The following is a 10,182-nucleotide window of genomic DNA, read 5'->3' on the forward strand; positions in this document are numbered from 1 at the left end:
GGAAGTCTGCTTTCTAGGCTGCTCTGTGGCATAAAACCAAAGCAGCTGATATTCAGCTTCTCAGTGTAGTGGTTTAAAAGGGATTTCACTGGGATTTAATATCAGGCAACAGAGAAGCTTGGAGAATTGGAAGTTTGGATACAGGAAAATAAAGAAGAAAGCTCACCACTGTTGATAGTAGTTTCTGATCACCTGAGCAGACCCACCACTTGTTTTGGTATAGAGAAATCAGAGATCAAAACATTGCCTGAACTTACTTAAACTAGGAGATTGCAAACCCTGCAGGTTTTTTGCAATTACAATTGGGTGTGAAATAAGTGAGTGCTCTATCCTGACTGGCCATGCAGTGCTCAGGCAGGAATCCTTTAGGGGCCAGCATGCATGCCATGATATCTGCAGAACTCCAGAGATCAGAAACACACACAAACACGGCCACAGTATTTGCAGGTGCCTAGGCAAAGTCTGACCTACGTGAGTGAAATGGGCATGGAGTGACTGTGCCTTGAGTTGGAAGGGTGAAGGGAAGCCTTCCTGTCCCGTGGCTCACATGAACATCTGAAGTGGTCTGGAAGTGGCAGTTGGTGAAGGGAATATCCAAAGGAACTATACCTGGGATGGCTGAGTTCCTGGGCAAAAGTGAGTGCAGGAACAGCACCCTTTCCCCACAATTGGATGTCTTGGGAGGCACCTGAGAACCAAACCCACAGAAGCAATAGGATAAAGTCTAGTCCTAGGGGCAGGTCAACCTAGCCACTCCAAATAAGGTAACCCAATTAAAGCTGAGGGCTAAACACATCACAGCACCATAGGGCAGATTTCCCCTTGCAGAATGTGCTGAAGAAGCAGTGCCCGGGGGTGCATAGATCTTGTATGGAGGGTCAAAACACAAACCCATCGTACATAGGAACCCACCCCACCTTTTAGTGCTGAAAATACAAACTGAGTCTCATATCAAAAAGATTCAATCTTTGACCATGGCAACTCATAAATCAGAGAGCAACACAATAATGGGAAGGAATTAAAATCCCCTAATTCTTGTTCTCTTTATTAGTACTTTACTTAAGAATAATTGGTAATAAAAACTAATGAACACAGATATTGACTATCCATTCCAGGCAAGTATTTTAACTACTACTACTTCAGTGTCCCCTCCATCTAAAATAAGATATCGAGTTTTTTGAAATACCTATATATTTTCTAACATTTTTCTTATCCCTATTCTCTCTCTCTCTCTCTCTCTCTCTCTCTCTCTGTGTGTGTGTGTGTGTGTGTGAGAGAGAGAGAGAGAGAGAGAGAGAGAGAGAGAGAGAGAGAGGACAAGACAGAGAGAAAGAAAGAAATGTGGCTATTCTGATTATTTCAAGGTCATATATACATACACTATTTGTCTTGTTCTCTTTCATATTCAGCCTTTTTCAAAGTAATTATCTTTTTCAAACATTGTCTTGGGAAGGTTAAGGTTCATTGTACTTTATATTTTGGTTGGATTTTCCATTATTTTAATGTGCTTACTTTACTCATTTGTTTTTCAATATTATCTTCTCCTACCATTAGCTGAATTCAAACAATCTCCCCCTTTCTTAATACCATGCTTCTTCTAATTTTTCCCCTCCCTCAATATAAGTATCACCTGCTACTGTTCTACATTCTCTTTGTTCACTTTGTGGATATTGTAGTCTGTTCTAATTTCCCAACCACATTTCCTTCACTTCTAATTTACTGTATATTTACTATTGCTCAGAACTACATGGTTTATATAACTCTGCCTCCACTAATTGCTTTAAATCAAGTACTAATTCATGGTTACTGTTTTTACTACTGCTCCCAATCGCTGAACACACCATTCCTGTTTATTAGTGACAGTTAGTGTTGGAAACATCATAGTAGGATCTGTGTATTTACTTCAATACTGTTTGTTGTTTCCAATAGTTGTTATTATAGTTTATTTTTTCCCATTCTATGAGGTATTGCAAACCTAGAACAAGACGAAACCCCACAGGTTAGAGATTCTGCTGCATTTAGAAATAAACATTTTACCCATTACTCCAATTCAAAGAAGAGAGGAAACAAAAAGCTCCAAATCACCAATAATGACCCAAGGAGGAAAAACTGGAGAGAAAACTCAGATCACACCCCTTGGCATTTATTTACTCATACATCAAAAAATAGAGACAGGTCCTAGAATGGATAGATAACTACACACAAATGGACATGCACAAAAAAATAGTATAAGAATCCACTTCAAAGGTGTGCAAGATCAAGAGCCCTGAAAACATGAGAAAGCAGGCAATCAAAGCCCACCCTAAAATCCACAATCCCTCAACTAAGGGAACCCACTTATATTGAGCTTGACAAAAACCCAGAGAGAGATTATAAAAACTGATTATCAAAATGTTCAATGAACTAGATATCTAAGTAAGGAAGTAAGAGAGTCATTATAGGAGATGAAAGACCATTGTAATAATGAAATAGAAGTACCAAAAAAGGAGAAATCCTAGAAATAAAATACAATCCACAAATTACAAATTCACTTGAAGGTATTATTAACAAAACAGATGGTGTAGAAAATAGAACTTTAATTTGAAGTCAGAACTTCAGGCATTAAATACAGGCTATATAATCTTGAATACATAGAAGGTAGTAAAGGGAAAATAATTATACAGCATGACCAGAATATACAAGAAACATTAGGAAAGAATATAAGAACATGGAGATAGAAACTAAGGGCATAAAGAATATTTTGAATGAGATATTTACAAAAAATTTATCCCATACCAAGACTTAGATGGACAAACACATATAGGAGGTTTACAGGAACCCAAATAGGCTCAGCCACATGAGAAGCTCATTGAGACACATCATAATCAAAATGCCTAACCTAACATAAAGGAAAAAAAATGCTAAAAGCCACAAGAGACAAACATTAGGTCACATTTAGAGGCAGACCAATAAGATTCACTTCTGTTTTCACTCTGAGGCCCTAAAATTATGGAGGGCCTGAAATGAGTCATTCCAAAGCCTAAAAGAAAACAACTGCCATACAAGGTTACTATACCCAGGAAAGCTCAGTTTCAAATTTAAGGTGGGAATAAAAACATTACACAACAAAAATAAACTAAAAGAACTCATGTGTACCAAAACAACACTACAAAGAATACTCAAACATAAACTATATACACAGGAACTAAAGAAACACTTCCCGAAGCCTGCAAACCAAGGAAGTTCAACAGAAGAATAATTCACTAAGTGACAATCATGACAGCATAGAATAAAGAGGGAAAAAGGCAGGAAAACACAAACACATATTCATATTAACAATGAATCTTAAGGTTGTTTCAACTCCCCAATTAAAAGCACAGATTATTAGAATGGATCAAAAAACAAATCCAACTATATGTGTTTATAAGAGACTCATAAGCAAACAGGCTGAAGGTAAAAGGAGAGCAAAAAATATTTCACTCACAAATATAATCTATTTAACAAAGTAGATTCCAAGCAAAAATTAATATAAGAGACAAAGAAGGCCATTATACCCTGGTGAAGGAAACAATCTAACAGAAAAATATAACCACAGTAAACACTGATGCTCCAAATGTCAATTCACCCCATTATATGGAAAAAATACACCACAATGTTAAATTCCACATAGATCCCAACACAAACATGTGGATTTCTATACATGTTTATAATAGACATGTCATCAATAAAAAAATCCAACAAGGATATCTCCAACCTGACCAACACTATAAATCAAAAAGACTTACCAGACATCTAATAGTGCACCCCCAAAACAGCTGAATTTAACACCTTCTCAGCTGTGCATGAACTTCTATAAAATAGATCATATTCTATGCCACAAAGAAAATTTTAGCAAATATTATTTTAAAATGACAATTCCAATGAATCCTATCAATTCCTAATGGAATGAAAGCTACAAATAAACACAAAAATATTAAGAACCATATAAACTCATCGCAAATGAACAATGCTCACTTAAATGAATAAGGGATAAAAGAAGAAATGACAACATAAATCAAGAAATTTTTAGGAACAAACAAATACAGAGACACAACATATCAAAATCTCTGGAGAAGTATGGAAGCATTTCTAAGAGGCAAATTTATAGCAGTGGAGCCTATATCAAAAATTGGAGGGGCTAGGGTTGTGGCTCAGTGGTAGAGTCCTTGCCTAGCGTGTGGGGGCCACTGGGTTTGATTCTCAGCACTGCATACAAAATATAGTTAATTGAAAACTATATATATATATATATATATATATATATATATAGAGAGAGAGAGAGAGAGAGAGACTATTAAAAATAGATTTGCAAATAAACAAAACAAATCACAAACCCATAGCCAAACTAATCAAAAGAAAGACTAAAAAGAAGCAAACTGACAAAAATCAGAGGTAAAGGGAGACATCACCACACAGAGTCTAAATCCAAAGGATATCAGAGACTATTTTGAAAATTTATACTCCAATCAAATAGTAAACCTGGAAAATATGCACAAGTTTCTAAACATATATAACCGCCCATATTGAACCAGATAAAGAAATCCTAAACAGAACAATATCAAGTAATGAAATTGAAACAGCAATTAAAAGCATTCCAAAAAAGAAAAGCCCTAGATGTGATGGATTCACGGCTGACCTCTATAAGAAGTTTACAGATGAAATAATATCAGTTTTTCTCAAGATATTCCATGAAATCTTAGAGAAGGGACAACCCTAACACTTTTTATGAGGCTAGTATATGTAACTTTCAAGCAAAAACCAAAGATGATCAAGGGAAGAAAACTATAGACCAGTATCGCTGATGAACATAGATGGAAAAATTCGAAATAATTATATCAGCAAACCAAATTCAAAAACATATCAAGAACATATTACCACATGATCAACTGAGTTTCATTTCAGGAATGCAAGCCTGGTAAAACTACATGAACCAATAACTGATTCTTTACTTAAGCAGAACTAACAACAAAAAAATCACATGATCATCTCAATAGCCACATAAGAGATCTTCAATAAAATCCAACACCCATGATATAAATGAGGGAGAAGCTGTGGATCGAAGAAACTTACCTCAACATCATAAAGGCCATTATGACAAACCCAAAACCAACATCATACCAAATGATGAAAAAACTAAAGCACTTCCACTAAATTCAGGAACAAGACAAAGCCTTTCCCCTCCCACCACTCCTATTCAATATACTCCTTGAAACATTATCAAAGCAATCAGGCAAGAAAAGGAACTCAAATGGTTATAAATAGGAAAAGAAGAAGTCAAACTATCTCTGTTACTGACAATATGATCCTATGCTCACATTATGATCCCATATCTATAAGGTCCAAAATATTCCACCAGAAGAATTCTAGAGCATATATATGAATTTAGCAAAGTAGCCTGATACAAGATCAACACCCACAAATGAATAGCTTTCCTATACTCCTATGGGGATTCAGTAAAGGAAGAAAATAGAAAAACTATCCCATTTGCAAACAACCTCAAATAAAATTTAAAAAAAATACTTTTAAATTAACCTAACTAAGGAGTGTTATAGCTCTACAATGAAAATTATAGAATACTTAAGAAAAATTAAAGAGGACCTTAGAAAATCAAAAGACATCACATGTTCTTGGATAGGCAGCATTAATATTGTCAATATGGTCATATTACCAAAAGCAATATATAGATTTAATACAATCTCCAACAAAACATCAATGACATTCTTTACAGAATTAGAAGAAAAACAGTTCTTGAATTCATTTGTAAGAAGAGTCCCAAAATAGCCAAAGTAATAATAAGCAAGAATAGTGAAGCAGGAGGCATCACAATACCCAATATAAAATTATACTACAGAGTTGTAGTAGTAAAAGCAGCATGGTATTGGCACCGAAAGAGGTATGAAGACCAATGGAATAGAAGACACAGAGAAAAACTCACAAACCTATATGGTCTGTATATGGGAAAGGTGACAAAAATATATCTTGATGCTGGGAAAATGGGATAGCTGTATGTATAAAAAATGAAATTAGAACTCTATTATTCACCCTGCACAAAACTCAAATTGAAATGGATCAAAGATGTAGGAATTAGACTAGAAACCTTACAATGGCTAGAAGAAAACATAGGAGCATCACTCCATCATAGAGGTACTGACACCATCTTCATTTACAAGAGCCACAGAGCACAAGAAATGAAACCAAAATCAATAAGTGGCTTCAAATAAAAAGCTTCTGCACTGCTAAGTAAACAAAAGTGTGAAGAGAGAACTACAAATGGGATTAAATCTTGGAAATCTGCTCTTCCAATAGGAGAATAACATCCACAATATAGAAATAATTCAAAAATCTTAACTCCACAAAAACAAATAGCAAAACCAATAAATAGGCAAAAGAACTAAACAGAAACTTCTCTATAGAAAAATATAAAAGGCCAATAAATTATGAATAAATGTTTAATATCTCTAGCAATCAAGGCAATGCAAACTACATTAAGATTTCATCTCACTCCACTCAGAATGGCAATAATCAAGAATCCAAAGAGCTATAAATTCTGGCAAGAATAGGGGGAGAAAGGAACACTTGTACTACAGACTAATAAACCACTCTCAAAAAAAAATGATTGGAGATTCCTCAATAAAACTAGGGATGCACCCATGATATGGCCCAGCTATCTCATTCCTGGGTATTTTCCCAAAACATCTATAATTAGTATACTACAGAAACATAGCCACATCAATATTAATAGCAATACAATTCACAATACCTGAAATATGGAATCAACACAGACGCCCATCAATACATGAACAGGTTAAGACATGGTAACACACACACACACACACACACACACACACACACACGTATATATATATACACACTCACACAAAATGAAGTTCTATTCAGCCATTTTAAAGAATGAAATTATAGTATTTATTGAGAAATGGATGGAAATGGAGAATATAGTACTAAGTAAAATTAGCCAAACTCAGAAACTCAAATGTCAGATGTTGTCTTGCAAAATCAAGAGTAAATTAAAGGAAAGAGGTGGGGAGGATAAGATTAAATAAAGTACCAATTAAATGCAAATTCGTAGGCCAGCACAAGGAAATCTAATAGAACAGAGGAAAGAGAATTGGAGAGAGAAGGGAGAATTAAAGGAAAAAGGGGACATCATGAATTGAAATTATTTTCCATGCATATATGAGTTTATTGGGATGAACCTAACGACTATGTATAACCATAAAAGTCTAATAAAAAAATTGACCAAGGGGCTGGGGTTGTGGCTCAGCAGTAGAGTACTTGCCTAGTGGGTGCAAGGGCCTCTGTTTGATCCTCAACACTAAATAAAAATAAATACATAAAAAAATAAAGGTATGTGTACAACTAAAAAAAATAAATATTTAAAAAAATGACCAAAGTCAAGTCTCAGGTTGTGCTTAAGTACTGCAGACAGAGATGAATAACAGAGAACACTTATTCAATGAACTTGTATTATTATTCAGTGAACTTTTCAGAGAAAATTTCTTTCATCATGGAAACATGGTGAACATCAAAACACAGGAGACATTTAGAGTCTAAATAGATATAAACAAAAGAGGAATTCTGCATTTATATTTTACTTAAAATGCCAAAACTAAGAGCAAAAAGAGAAATAACAAGACACCTATAAATGATAAGGCACCAGTATAAATCTAAAGGCTAGGAGCACCTGCAATGACATATTTTAAGTCCTGAAAGTGAAATATTGCCAGCCTAGATGGCGATATGCCTCAGAGTTATCCTTCAAATTCAAAGATGAAATAAAGACCTTCCAAGACAAAAATAAACTAAAACATCATGTCAATCAAGCCAGTTTTTCACAAGATGCTCAAATAAAAACTCCACACATGAGATTAAAATCCACAAAGACAGCATAGGAAAGCATACAATAGTTAAGCAAATTTAAGTTAGAAGCAAAATCTATATTAGAAATAAAAAAAGACAGCAGCACTCATCTGTATATTAACACTAATTCTCCAATTATAAGACCTATCCAAAATATAAGAAATGTTGAATTAATAAAAAAAAATGAATCCACTATTCTGCAGGAGTATGCTTGACTGGAAAATACATTCAGAGAATAAAAGTAAAAGGATAGAAAATGAAAACACATGCAAATGGAAGCCAAAAGCAAAGAAGAGTACCTATTCTCAGATTTGAAATAAATGACTTTCAGCAGCAATTATCTGGACATCAAAAAGGATGAACAAAGTTAGCAGAGTAACAGGATACAAAGTCATTATACAAAAAAAAAAAAATAAGGTTTTCAATAGCAATAGCAAACCTGATGGGAATGTAATCAGTATAACAACTCATTTAAATAGCTTAATAAATACCTAGGAATAAATCTAACCAAGGAGGTGAAAGACCTCGTCAACAAAAATTTAAAAATATTGAAAAAAAATTGAAGAAGAAACTAGAAGCTAACAAGTTATCACATATACATAGGAAGACAGAATTCATACTGTGAAAGTGATCACATTACCAAGAATAATCTACAGATTCCATGTAATTTATATCAAAATTTAAATAATAGCTTTGCACAACTGGAAAAAGTATTACTAATACATATGAAAGAAGAAAAGACCCATATTAGCTAAAGTGAGTGAGGAATAAAACCAGTGATGGAGACACCACAATGCCCAATTTCAAAACATAATCCAGAGCCATAGTAAGGAAAACAGCATGGTACTGGCATAGAGACAGTCATATACAAAATGAAATAGAATAAAAGACACAGAGACAAATCCACACAACTACAGTCATCTCATTTATGACAATAGTACCAAAAACATAAACTGAAGAACAGAAAGATTCTTTAGAAAATGGTCGTGGGTGAACTAGCAATAAGTATGAAACTAGATCCCTATCTCTAACATTGTACAAGAGACAATTTAAAAGGAATCAAAGACAGATATAAGACCAAAAGCTTTGCAACTAAAAAAATACAGAAAAACAATTACAACATTTTAGGAAATAGGCATAGGCACTGACTTCTTGAATGGCTCAGGAAATAACAGCAACAATAGATGAGTGGGCCTGCATGAAATGAAAAAATCTTCTGCAAGGCTAGTCAAACAACTGCAGTGGAAAGAGATGGTCTTCAGATGGGAGAAAGTCTTTGCCAGTTACTCTTCTAACAGAGGACTAATATCCTGAATAAAGAACTCAAAATTCTTTACACCTGACACACAAATTTCCCATTCAACAAGTGGGCAAATAAAAGGAAAAAAATAGTTCTTAGAAAAAGAGGTACAAATCTCCAACACTATATGAAAAAAAAAATGTTTAACATCTTTACCCATCAAAGACAGGTAAATCAAAACAGCATTGAGATTTCATCTTACACCAGTCAGAAAGCAAATAATAAATACTGGGGAGGTTGTGGGGAGAAAAAACACTTATAAATTTTTGGTGGGAACGTAAAGTACTATATCCCCTAGGTAAATCATTATGGAGGTTATTCAAAAAACAAGTAAAACTAGAACTGCTGTATGATCCAACTACACCAGTCCTCAGTATTTGTTGAAACAATTAAAGTCAGCATACTCAAGAGATTCTGTATACACCCATATTTTTATGAGACTATTTATAATAGACAAGATATAGGATCAGTCTAGGTGCTTCTCAACAGATAAATAAAATTGTGTGAGGAGTAAAATTTGCTCCCAAGATGTAGGATCTCTATTCACCTCATAGATTGTTTCTTTTGCTGAGAAGAAACTTTTTAGTTTGAATCCATCCCATTTATTGATTCTTGATTTTAATTCTTGCACTACAGGAGTTTTTATTAAGGAAGTTGGGGCCTAATCACACATGATAAAGATTAGGGTATGGAGATTCCTTGGAAAACTGGGAATGGAACCACCATTTAACCCAGCTATCCCCCTCCTTGGTGTATACTCAAATGACTTAAAAACAGCAGATTACAGAGACACAGCAACATCAATGTTTATAGCAGCATAACTCACAATAGCTAAAATGTGAAACCCACCTAGATGCCCTTCAGTAGACGAATGGATAAAAAAAAATGTGGCGTATATACACAAGGGAATATTACCCAGCAATAAAAGAGGATAAAATCATGGCATTTGCAGGTAAATGGATGGTGTTAGAGAGGATAAAGCTAAG

Source organism: Spermophilus citellus (assembly GCF_964194105.1).
Source record: "Spermophilus citellus genome assembly, chromosome: 1".
NCBI lineage: Eukaryota > Metazoa > Chordata > Mammalia > Rodentia > Sciuridae > Spermophilus > Spermophilus citellus.